We start from the raw sequence: 9,261 nt of genomic DNA on the forward strand, positions 1-9,261 counted from the left end.
TGCCTTAACCATGTGAAAAACACTTTAGGACGTGAGCTGTTGCTGTTACCACGTTGAAATATGTGTGGCTAGATTAAGCGAGAGCGTTCTCTGCTGGTTGAAAAAGCTTACAGCACCTGGTATTCCCAGGCGGTCCCCCATCCAAGTACTAACCAGGCTCAAACCTGCTTAGCTTCCGAGATCAGACAAGATCGGGCACATCCAGGCTGGTATGGCCGTAAGCAGAAGCTGCAGCTTGAAATACCTCTTATATGGAGTTGAAGATAAGTCATAGCATATAAGTCATTGATTTGTTGGTTTTATTTGTTGGAGTTAAAGTGCCTTAACCATGTGCAAAACACTTTAGGACGTGAGCTGTCGCTGTTACCACGTTGAAATATGTGTGGGTAGATTAAGCGAGAGCGCTCTCTGCAGGTTGAAAAAGCTTACAGCACCTGGTATTCCCAGGCGGTCTCCCATCCAAGTACTAACCAGGCCCGACCCTGCTTAGCTTCCGAGATCAGACGAGATCGGGCGCATCCAGGCTGGTATGGCCGTTAGCAGAAGCTGCAGCTTGAAATACCTCTTATATGGAGTTGAAGATAAGTCATATAATATGAGTCATTGATTTGTTGGTGATAATAATTTAGAAGCGCTTATTTGTTGGAGTTAAAGTGGCTTAACCATGTGCAAAACACTTTAGGACGTGAGCTGTCGCTGTTACCACGTTGAAATATGTGTGGGTAGATTAAGCGAGAGCGCTCTCTGCTGGTTGGAATAGCTTACAGCACCTGGTATTCCCAGGCGGTCCCCCATCCAAGTACTAACCAGGCCCGACCCTGCTTAGCTTCCGAGATCAGACGAGATCGGGCGCATCCAGGCTGGTATGGCCGTAAGCAGAAGCTGCAGCTTGAAATACCTCTTATATAGAGTTGAAGATAAGTCATAGAATATAAGTCATTGATTTGTTGGTTTTATTTGTTGGAGTTAAAGTGCCTTAACCATGTGCAAAACACTTTAGGACGTGAGCTGTCGCTGTTACCACGTTGAAATATGTGTGGGTAGATTAAGCGAGAGCGCTCTCTGCTGGTTGAAAATGCTTACAGCACCTGGTATTCCCAGGCGGTCTCCCATCCAAGTACTAACCAGGCCCGACCCTGCTTAGCTTCCGAGATCAGACGAGATCGGGCGCATCCAGGCTGGTATGGCCGTAAGCTGAAACTGCAGCTTGAAATACCTCTTATATGGAGTTGAAGATAATCATAGAATATAAGTCATTGATTTGTTGGTTTTATTTGTCGGAGTTAAAGTGCCTTAACCATGTGCAAAACACTTTAGGACGTGAGCTGTCGCTGTTACCACGTTGAAATTTGTGTGGGTAGATTAAGCGAGAGCGCTCTCTGCTGGTTGAAAAAGCTTACAGCACCTGGTATTCCCAGGCGGTCTCCCATCCAAGTACTAACCAGGCCCGACCCCGCTTAGCTTCCGAGATCAGACGAGATCGGGCGCATCCAGGCTGGTATGGCCGTAAGCAGAAGCTGCAGCTTGAAATACCTCTTATATGGAGTTGAAGATAAGTCATAGAATATAAGTCATTGATTTGTTGGTTTTATTTGTTGGAGTTAAAGTGCCTTAACCATGTGCAAAACACTTTAGGACGTGAGCTGTCGCTGTTACCACGTTGAAATATGTGTGGGTAGATTAAGCGAGAGCGCTCTCTGCTGGTTGAAAAAGCTTACAGCACCTGGTATTCCCAGGCGGTCTCCCATCCAAGTACTAACCAGGCCCGACCCTGCTTAGCTTCCAAGATCAGACGAGATCGGGCGCATCCAGGCTGGTATGGCCGTAAGCTGAAGCTGCAGCTTGAAATACCTCTTATATGGAGTTGAAGATAAGTCATATAATATAAGTCATTGATTTGTTGGTGATAATAATTTAGAAGCGCTTATTTGTTGGAGTTAAAGTGCCTTAACCATGTGCAAAACACTTTAGGACGTGAGCTGTCGCTGTTACCACGTTGAAATATGTGTGGGTAGATTAAGCGAGAGCGCTCTCTGCTGGTTGAAAAAGCTTACAGCACCTGGTATTCCCAGGCGGTCTCCCATCCAAGTCCTAACCAGGCCCGACCCTGCTTAGCTTCCGAGATCAGACGAGATCGGGCGCATCCAGGCTGGTATGGCCGTAAGCTGAAGCTGCAGCTTGAAATACCTCTTATATGGAGTTGAAGATAAGTCATATAATATAAGTCATTGATTTGTTGGTGATAATAATTTAGAAGCGCATATTTGTTGGAGTTAAAGTGCCTTAACCATGTGAAAAACACTTTAGGACGTGAGCTGTCGCTGTTACCACGTTGAAATATGTGTGGGTAGATTAAGCGAGAGCGCTCTCTGCTTTTTGAAAAAGCTTACAGCACCTGGTATTCCCAGGCGGTCTCCCATCCAAGTACTAACCAGGCCCGACCCTGCTTAGCTTCCGAGATCAGACGAGATCGGGCGCATCCAGGCTGGTATGGCCGTAAGCAGAAGCTGCAGCTTGAAATACCTCTTATATGGAGTTGAAGATAAGTCATATAATATAAGTCATTGATTTGTTGGTGATAATAATTTAGAAGCGCTTATTTGTTGGAGTTAAAGTGCCTTAACCATGTGCAAAACACTTTAGGACGTGAGCTGTCGCTGTTACCACGTTGAAATATGTGTGGCTAGATTAAGCGAGAGCGTTCTCTGCTGGTTGAAAAAGCTTACAGCACCTGGTATTCCCAGGCCGTCTCCCATCCAAGTACTAACCAGGCCCGACCCTACTTAGCTTCCGAGATCAGACGAGATCGGTCGCATCCAGGCTGGTATGGCCGTAAGCAGAAGCTGCAGCTTGAAATACCTCTTATATGGAGTTGAAGATAAGTCATAGCATATAAGTCATTGATTTGTTGGTTTGATTTGTTGGAGTTAAAGTGCCTTAACCATGTGCAAAACCCTTTAGGACGTGAGCTGTCGCTGTTACCACGTTGAAATATGTGTGGGTAGATTAAGCGAGAGCGCTCTCTGCAGGTTGAAAAAGCTTACAGCACCTGGTATTCCCAGTCGGTCTCCCATCCAAGTACTAACCAGGCCCGACCCTGCTTAGCTTCCGAGATCAGACGAGATCGGGCGCATCCAGGCTGGTATGGCCATAAGCAGAAGCTGCAGCTTGAAATACCTCTTATATGGAGTTGAAGATAAGTCATAGAATATAAGTCATTGATTTGTTGGTGATAATAATTTAGAAGCGCTTATTTGTTGGAGTTAACGTGCCTTAACCATGTGAAAAACACTTTAGGACGTGAGCTGTTGCTGTTACCACGTTGAAATATGTGTGGCTAGATTAAGCGAGAGCGTTCTCTGCTGGTTGAAAAAGCTTACAGCACCTGGTATTCCCAGGCGGTCCCCCATCCAAGTACTAACCAGGCTCAAACCTGCTTAGCTTCCGAGATCAGACAAGATCGGGCACATCCAGGCTGGTATGGCCGTAAGCAGAAGCTGCAGCTTGAAATACCTCTTATATGGAGTTGAAGATAAGTCATAGCATATAAGTCATTGATTTGTTGGTTTTATTTGTTGGAGTTAAAGTGCCTTAACCATGTGCAAAACACTTTAGGACGTGAGCTGTCGCTGTTACCACGTTGAAATATGTGTGGGTAGATTAAGCGAGAGCGCTCTCTGCAGGTTGAAAAAGCTTACAGCACCTGGTATTCCCAGGCGGTCTCCCATCCAAGTACTAACCAGGCCCGACCCTGCTTAGCTTCCGAGATCAGACGAGATCGGGCGCATCCAGGCTGGTATGGCCGTAAGCAGAAGCTGCAGCTTGAAATACCTCTTATATGGAGTTGAAGATAAGTCATATAATATGAGTCATTGATTTGTTGGTGATAATAATTTAGAAGCGCTTATTTGTTGGAGTTAAAGTGGCTTAACCATGTGCAAAACACTTTAGGACGTGAGCTGTCGCTGTTACCACGTTGAAATATGTGTGGGTAGATTAAGCGAGAGCGCTCTCTGCTGGTTGGAAAAGCTTACAGCACCTGGTATTCCCAGGCGGTCCCCCATCCAAGTACTAACCAGGCCCGACCCTGCTTAGCTTCCGAGATCAGACGAGATCGGGCGCATCCAGGCTGGTATGGCCGTAAGCAGAAGCTGCAGCTTGAAATACCTCTTATATGGAGTTGAAGATAAGTCATAGAATATAAGTCATTGATTTGTTGGTTTTATTTGTTGGAGTTAAAGTGCCTTAACCATGTGCAAAACACTTTAGGACGTGAGCTGTCGCTGTTACCACGTTGAAATATGTGTGGGTAGATTAAGCGAGAGCGCTCTCTGCTGGTTGAAAATGCTTACAGCACCTGGTATTCCCAGGCGGTCTCCCATCCAAGTACTAACCAGGCCCGACCCTGCTTAGCTTCCGAGATCAGACGAGATCGGGCGCATCCAGGCTGGTATGGCCGTAAGCTGAAACTGCAGCTTGAAATACCTCTTATATGGAGTTGAAGATAATCATAGAATATAAGTCATTGATTTGTTGGTTTTATTTGTTGGAGTTAAAGTGCCTTAACCATGTGCAAAACACTTTTGGACGTGAGCTGTCGCTGTTACTAAGTTGAAATATGTGTGGGTAGATTAAGCGAGAGCGCTCTCTGCTGGTTGAAAATGCTTACAGCACCTGGTATTCCCAGGCGGTCTCCCATCCAAGTACTAACCAGGCCCGACCTTGCTTAGCTTCCGAGATCAGACGAGATCGGGCGCATCCAGGCTGGTATGGCCGTAAGCAGAAGCTGCTGTTTGAAATACCTCTTATATGGAGTTGAAGATAAGTCATATAATATAAGTCATTGATCTGTTGGTGATAATAATTTAGAAGCGCTTATTTGTTGGAGTTAAAGTGCCTTAACCATGTGCAAAACACTTTAGGACGTGAGCTGTCGCTGTTACCACGTTGAAATATGTGTGGGTAGATTAAGCGAGAGCGCTCTCTGCTGGTTGAAAATGCTTACAGCTCCTGGTATTCCCAGGCGGTCTCCCATCCAAGTACTAACCAGGCCCGACCCTGCTTAGCTTCCGAGATCAGACGAGATCGGGCGCATCCAGGCTGGTATGGCCGTAAGCAGAAGCTGCAGCTTGAAATACCTCTTATATGGAGTTGAAGATAAGTCATAGAATATAAGTCATTGATTTGTTGGTTTTATTTGTCGGAGTTAAAGTGCCTTAACCATGTGCAAAACACTTTAGGACGTGAGCTGTCGCTGTTACCACGTTGAAATATGTGTGGGTAGATTAAGCGAGAGCGCTCTCTGCTGGTTGAAAAAGCTTACAGCACCTGGTATTCCCAGGCGGTCTCCCATCCAAGTACTAACCAGGCCCGACCCTGCTTAGCTTCCAAGATCAGACGAGATCGGGCGCATCCAGGCTGGTATGGCCGTAAGCTGAAGCTGCAGCTTGAAATACCTCTTATATGGAGTTGAAGATAAGTCATATAATATAGGTCATTGATTTGTTGGTGATAATAATTTAGAAGCGCTTATTTGTTGGAGTTAAAGTGCCTTAACCATGTGCAAAACACTTTAGGACGTGAGCTGTCGCTGTTACCACGTTGAAATATGTGTGGGTAGATTAAGTGAGAGCGCTCTCTGCTGGTTGAAAAAGCTTACAGCACCTGGTATTCCCAGGCGGTCTCCCATCCAAGTCCTAACCAGGCCCGACCCTGCTTAGCTTCCGAGATCAGACGAGATCGGGCGCATCCAGGCTGGTATGGCCGTAAGCTAAAGCTGCAGCTTGAAATACCTCTTATATGGAGTTGAAGATAAGTCATATAATATAAGTCATTGATTTGTTGGTGATAATAATTTAGAAGCGCATATTTGTTGGAGTTAAAGTGCCTTAACCATGTGCAAAACACTTTAGGACGTGAGCTGTCGCTGTTACCACGTTGAAATTTGTGTGGGTAGATTAAGCGAGAGCGCTCTCTGCTGGTTGAAAAAGCTTACAGCACCTGGTATTCCCAGGCGGTCTCCCATCCAAGTACTAACCAGGCCCGACCCTGCTTAGCTTCCGAGATCAGACGAGATCGGGCGCATCCAGGCTGGTATGGCCGTAAGCAGAAGCTGCAGCTTGAAATACCTCTTATATGGAGTTGAAGATAAGTCATAGAATATAAGTCATTGATTTGTTGGTTTTATTTGTTGGAGTTAAAGTGCCTTAACCATGTGCAAAACACTTTAGGACGTGAGCTGTCGCTGTTACCACGTTGAAATATGTGTGGCTAGATTAAGCGAGAGCGCTCTCTGCTGGTTGAAAATGCTTACAGCACCTGGTATTCCCAGGCGGTCTCCCATCCAAGTACTAACCAGGCCCGACCCTGCTTAGCTTCCGAGATCAGACGAGATCGGGCGCATCCAGGCTGGTATGGCCGTAAGCAGAATCTGCTGCTTGAAATACCTATTATTTGTTGGAGTTAAAGTGCCTTAACCATGTGCAAAAGACTTTAGGACGTGAGCTGTCGCTGTTACCACGTTGAAATATGTGTGGGTAGATTAAGCGAGAGCGCTCTCTGCTGGTTGAAAATGCTTACAGCTCCTGGTATTCCCAGGCGGTCTCCCATCCAAGTACTAACCAGGCCCGACCCTGCTTAGCTTACGAGATCAGACGAGATCGGGCGCATCCAGGCTGGTATGGCCGTAAGCAGAAGCTGCAGCTTGAAATACCTCTTATATGGAGTTGAAGATAAGTCATATAATATAAGTCATTGATTTGTTGGTGATAATAATTTAGAAGCGCTTATTTGTTGGAGTTAAAGTGCCTTAACCATGTGCAAAACACTTTAGGACGTGAGCTGTCGCTGTTACCACGTTGAAATATGTGTGGGTAGATTAAGCGAGAGCGCTCTCTGCTGGTTGAAAATGCTTACAGCTCCTGGTATTCCCAGGCGGTCTCCCATCCAAGTACTAACCAGGCCCGACCCTGCTTAGCTTCCGAGATCAGACGAGATCGGGCGCATCCAGGCTGGTATGGCCGTAAGCAGAAGCTGCTGTTTGAAATACCTCTTATATGGAGTTGAAGATAAGTCATATAATATAAGTCATTGATCTGTTGGTGATAATAATTTAGAAGCGCTTATTTGTTGGAGTTAAAGTGGCTTAACCATGTGCAAAACACTTTAGGACGTGAGCTGTCGCTGTTACCACGTTGAAATATGTGTGGGTAGATTAAGCGAGAGCGCTCTCTGCTGGTTGAAAATGCTTACAGCTCCTGGTGTTCCCAGGCGGTCTCCCATCCAAGTACTAACCAGGCCCGACCCTGCTTAGCTTCCGAGATCAGACGAGATCGGGCGCATCCAGGCTGGTATGGCCGTAAGCAGAAGCTGCAGCTTGAAATACCTCTTATATGGAGTTGAAGATAAGTCATAGAATATAAGTCATTGATTTGTTGGTTTTATTTGTCGGAGTTAAAGTGCTTTAACCATGTGCAAAACACTTTAGGACGTGAGCTGTCGCTGTTACCACGTTGAAATTTGTGTGGGTAGATTAAGCGAGAGCGCTCTCTGCTGGTTGAAAAAGCTTACAGCACCTGGTATTCCCAGGCGGTCTCCCATCCAAGTACTAACCAGGCCCGACCCCGCTTAGCTTCCGAGATCAGACGAGATCGGGCGCATCCAGGCTGGTATGGCCGTAAGCAGAAGCTGCAGCTTGAAATACCTCTTATATGGAGTTGAAGATAAGTCATAGAATAAAGGTCATTGATTTGTTGGTTTTATTTGTTGGAGTTAAAGTGCCTTAACCATGTGCAAAACACTTTAGGACGTGAGCTGTCGCTGTTACCACGTTGAAATATGTGTGGGTAGATTAAGCGAGAGCGCTCTCTGCTGGTTGAAAAAGCTTACAGCACCTGGTACTCCCAGGCGGTCTGCCATCCAAGTACTAACCAGGCCCGACCCTGCTTAGCTTCCAAGATCAGACGAGATCGGGCGCATCCAGGCTGGTATGGCCGTAAGCTGAAGCTGCAGCTTGAAATACCTCTTATATGGAGTTGATGATAAGTCATATAATATAAGTCATTGATTTGTTGGTGATAATAATTTAGAAGCGCTTATTTGTTAGAGTTAAAGTGCCTTAACCATGTGCAAAACACTTTAGGACGTGAGCTGTCGCTGTTACCACGTTGAAATATGTGTGGGTAGATTAAGCGAGAGCGCTCTCTGCTGGTTGAAAAAGCTTACAGCACCTGGTATTCCCAGGCGGTCTCCCATCCAAGTCCTAACCAGGCCCGACCCTGCTTAGCTTCCGAGATCAGACGAGATCGGGCGCATCCAGGCTGGTATGGCCGTAAGCTGAAGCTGCAGCTTGAAATACCTCTTATATGGAGTTGAAGATAAGTCATATAATATAAGTCATTGATTTGTTGGTGATAATAATTTAGAAGCGCATATTTGTTGGAGTTAAAGTGCCTTAACCATGTGCAAAACACTTTAGGACGTGAGCTGTCACTGTTACCACGTTGAAATTTGTGTGGGTAGATTAAGCGAGAGCGCTCTCTGCTGGTTGAAAAAGCTTACAGCACCTGGTATTCCCAGGCGGTCTCCCATCCAAGTACTAACCAGGCCCGACCCTGCTTAGCTTCCGAGATCAGACGAGATCGGGCGCATCCAGGCTGGTATGGCCGTAAGCAGAAGCTGCAGCTTGAAATACCTCTTATATGGAGTTGAAGATAAGTCATAGAATATAAGTCATTGATTTGTTGGTTTTATTTGTTGGAGTTAAAGTGCCTTAACCATGTGCAAAACACTTTAGGACGTGAGCTGTCGCTGTTACCACGTTGAAATATGTGTGGCTAGATTAAGCGAGAGCGCTCTCTGCTGGTTGAAAATGCTTACAGCACCTGGTATTCCCAGGCGGTCTCCCATCCAAGTACTAACCAGGCCCGACCCTGCTTAGCTTCCGAGATCAGACGAGATCTGGCGCATCCAGGCTGGTATGGCCGTAAGCAGAATCTGCTGCTTGAAATACCTATTATTTGTTGGAGTTAAAGTGCCTTAACCATGTGCAAAAGACTTTAGGACGTGAGCTGTCGCTGTTACCACGTTGAAATATGTGTGGGTAGATTAAGCGAGAGCGCTCTCTGCTGGTTGAAAATGCTTACAGCTCCTGGTATTCCCAGGCGGTCTCCCATCCAAGTACTAACCAGGCCCGACCCTGCTTAGCTTACGAGATCAGACGAGATCGGGCGCATCCAGGCTGGTATGGCCGTAAGCAGAAGC

The 9,261-nt window shown here is 46.2% G+C and overlaps 29 non-coding genes across 29 annotated transcripts; all 29 read right to left on the reverse strand.

Moving 5' to 3' along the window:
* Nucleotides 1-104: 104 nt before the first annotated feature.
* Nucleotides 105-223, reverse strand: LOC133427328 (5S ribosomal RNA). Its single transcript, XR_009772579.1, has one exon. It is a non-coding gene; the product is annotated as a 5S ribosomal RNA (ribosomal RNA).
* A 199-nt stretch (nucleotides 224-422) lies between these two features.
* Nucleotides 423-541, reverse strand: LOC133427131 (5S ribosomal RNA). The gene has a single exon (XR_009772386.1). It is a non-coding gene; the product is annotated as a 5S ribosomal RNA (ribosomal RNA).
* A 217-nt stretch (nucleotides 542-758) lies between these two features.
* Nucleotides 759-877, reverse strand: LOC133427076 (5S ribosomal RNA). The gene has a single exon (XR_009772333.1). It is a non-coding gene; the product is annotated as a 5S ribosomal RNA (ribosomal RNA).
* Nucleotides 878-1,076: 199 nt separating this feature from the next.
* On the reverse strand, nucleotides 1,077-1,195 carry LOC133427090 (5S ribosomal RNA). The gene has a single exon (XR_009772347.1). It is a non-coding gene; the product is annotated as a 5S ribosomal RNA (ribosomal RNA).
* Nucleotides 1,196-1,393: 198 nt separating this feature from the next.
* Nucleotides 1,394-1,512, reverse strand: LOC133427107 (5S ribosomal RNA). Its single transcript, XR_009772363.1, has one exon. It is a non-coding gene; the product is annotated as a 5S ribosomal RNA (ribosomal RNA).
* Nucleotides 1,513-1,711: 199 nt separating this feature from the next.
* Nucleotides 1,712-1,830, reverse strand: LOC133427167 (5S ribosomal RNA). The gene has a single exon (XR_009772421.1). It is a non-coding gene; the product is annotated as a 5S ribosomal RNA (ribosomal RNA).
* A 217-nt stretch (nucleotides 1,831-2,047) lies between these two features.
* Nucleotides 2,048-2,166, reverse strand: LOC133427315 (5S ribosomal RNA). Its single transcript, XR_009772566.1, has one exon. It is a non-coding gene; the product is annotated as a 5S ribosomal RNA (ribosomal RNA).
* A 217-nt stretch (nucleotides 2,167-2,383) lies between these two features.
* LOC133427420 (5S ribosomal RNA) lies at nucleotides 2,384-2,502 on the reverse strand. Its single transcript, XR_009772657.1, has one exon. It is a non-coding gene; the product is annotated as a 5S ribosomal RNA (ribosomal RNA).
* A 217-nt stretch (nucleotides 2,503-2,719) lies between these two features.
* Nucleotides 2,720-2,838, reverse strand: LOC133427386 (5S ribosomal RNA). The gene has a single exon (XR_009772632.1). It is a non-coding gene; the product is annotated as a 5S ribosomal RNA (ribosomal RNA).
* A 199-nt stretch (nucleotides 2,839-3,037) lies between these two features.
* Nucleotides 3,038-3,156, reverse strand: LOC133427199 (5S ribosomal RNA). The gene has a single exon (XR_009772452.1). It is a non-coding gene; the product is annotated as a 5S ribosomal RNA (ribosomal RNA).
* Nucleotides 3,157-3,373: 217 nt separating this feature from the next.
* Nucleotides 3,374-3,492, reverse strand: LOC133427329 (5S ribosomal RNA). The gene has a single exon (XR_009772580.1). It is a non-coding gene; the product is annotated as a 5S ribosomal RNA (ribosomal RNA).
* A 199-nt stretch (nucleotides 3,493-3,691) lies between these two features.
* Nucleotides 3,692-3,810, reverse strand: LOC133427421 (5S ribosomal RNA). The gene has a single exon (XR_009772658.1). It is a non-coding gene; the product is annotated as a 5S ribosomal RNA (ribosomal RNA).
* A 217-nt stretch (nucleotides 3,811-4,027) lies between these two features.
* Nucleotides 4,028-4,146, reverse strand: LOC133427077 (5S ribosomal RNA). The gene has a single exon (XR_009772334.1). It is a non-coding gene; the product is annotated as a 5S ribosomal RNA (ribosomal RNA).
* A 199-nt stretch (nucleotides 4,147-4,345) lies between these two features.
* On the reverse strand, nucleotides 4,346-4,464 carry LOC133427091 (5S ribosomal RNA). The gene has a single exon (XR_009772348.1). It is a non-coding gene; the product is annotated as a 5S ribosomal RNA (ribosomal RNA).
* A 198-nt stretch (nucleotides 4,465-4,662) lies between these two features.
* On the reverse strand, nucleotides 4,663-4,781 carry LOC133427221 (5S ribosomal RNA). The gene has a single exon (XR_009772474.1). It is a non-coding gene; the product is annotated as a 5S ribosomal RNA (ribosomal RNA).
* Nucleotides 4,782-4,998: 217 nt separating this feature from the next.
* Nucleotides 4,999-5,117, reverse strand: LOC133427179 (5S ribosomal RNA). Its single transcript, XR_009772432.1, has one exon. It is a non-coding gene; the product is annotated as a 5S ribosomal RNA (ribosomal RNA).
* A 199-nt stretch (nucleotides 5,118-5,316) lies between these two features.
* On the reverse strand, nucleotides 5,317-5,435 carry LOC133427169 (5S ribosomal RNA). Its single transcript, XR_009772423.1, has one exon. It is a non-coding gene; the product is annotated as a 5S ribosomal RNA (ribosomal RNA).
* Nucleotides 5,436-5,652: 217 nt separating this feature from the next.
* Nucleotides 5,653-5,771, reverse strand: LOC133427316 (5S ribosomal RNA). Its single transcript, XR_009772567.1, has one exon. It is a non-coding gene; the product is annotated as a 5S ribosomal RNA (ribosomal RNA).
* Nucleotides 5,772-5,988: 217 nt separating this feature from the next.
* Nucleotides 5,989-6,107, reverse strand: LOC133427422 (5S ribosomal RNA). Its single transcript, XR_009772659.1, has one exon. It is a non-coding gene; the product is annotated as a 5S ribosomal RNA (ribosomal RNA).
* A 199-nt stretch (nucleotides 6,108-6,306) lies between these two features.
* On the reverse strand, nucleotides 6,307-6,425 carry LOC133427092 (5S ribosomal RNA). The gene has a single exon (XR_009772349.1). It is a non-coding gene; the product is annotated as a 5S ribosomal RNA (ribosomal RNA).
* Nucleotides 6,426-6,572: 147 nt separating this feature from the next.
* Nucleotides 6,573-6,691, reverse strand: LOC133427343 (5S ribosomal RNA). The gene has a single exon (XR_009772593.1). It is a non-coding gene; the product is annotated as a 5S ribosomal RNA (ribosomal RNA).
* Nucleotides 6,692-6,908: 217 nt separating this feature from the next.
* On the reverse strand, nucleotides 6,909-7,027 carry LOC133427180 (5S ribosomal RNA). Its single transcript, XR_009772433.1, has one exon. It is a non-coding gene; the product is annotated as a 5S ribosomal RNA (ribosomal RNA).
* Nucleotides 7,028-7,244: 217 nt separating this feature from the next.
* Nucleotides 7,245-7,363, reverse strand: LOC133427213 (5S ribosomal RNA). Its single transcript, XR_009772466.1, has one exon. It is a non-coding gene; the product is annotated as a 5S ribosomal RNA (ribosomal RNA).
* A 199-nt stretch (nucleotides 7,364-7,562) lies between these two features.
* On the reverse strand, nucleotides 7,563-7,681 carry LOC133427108 (5S ribosomal RNA). The gene has a single exon (XR_009772364.1). It is a non-coding gene; the product is annotated as a 5S ribosomal RNA (ribosomal RNA).
* A 199-nt stretch (nucleotides 7,682-7,880) lies between these two features.
* LOC133427346 (5S ribosomal RNA) lies at nucleotides 7,881-7,999 on the reverse strand. The gene has a single exon (XR_009772596.1). It is a non-coding gene; the product is annotated as a 5S ribosomal RNA (ribosomal RNA).
* A 217-nt stretch (nucleotides 8,000-8,216) lies between these two features.
* LOC133427317 (5S ribosomal RNA) lies at nucleotides 8,217-8,335 on the reverse strand. The gene has a single exon (XR_009772568.1). It is a non-coding gene; the product is annotated as a 5S ribosomal RNA (ribosomal RNA).
* A 217-nt stretch (nucleotides 8,336-8,552) lies between these two features.
* On the reverse strand, nucleotides 8,553-8,671 carry LOC133427423 (5S ribosomal RNA). The gene has a single exon (XR_009772660.1). It is a non-coding gene; the product is annotated as a 5S ribosomal RNA (ribosomal RNA).
* Nucleotides 8,672-8,870: 199 nt separating this feature from the next.
* On the reverse strand, nucleotides 8,871-8,989 carry LOC133427230 (5S ribosomal RNA). Its single transcript, XR_009772482.1, has one exon. It is a non-coding gene; the product is annotated as a 5S ribosomal RNA (ribosomal RNA).
* A 147-nt stretch (nucleotides 8,990-9,136) lies between these two features.
* Nucleotides 9,137-9,255, reverse strand: LOC133427345 (5S ribosomal RNA). Its single transcript, XR_009772595.1, has one exon. It is a non-coding gene; the product is annotated as a 5S ribosomal RNA (ribosomal RNA).
* Nucleotides 9,256-9,261: the final 6 nt, after the last annotated feature.

Source organism: Cololabis saira, unplaced genomic scaffold (genome assembly GCF_033807715.1).
Source record: "Cololabis saira isolate AMF1-May2022 unplaced genomic scaffold, fColSai1.1 scf027, whole genome shotgun sequence".
Lineage (NCBI taxonomy): Eukaryota > Metazoa > Chordata > Actinopteri > Beloniformes > Belonidae > Cololabis > Cololabis saira.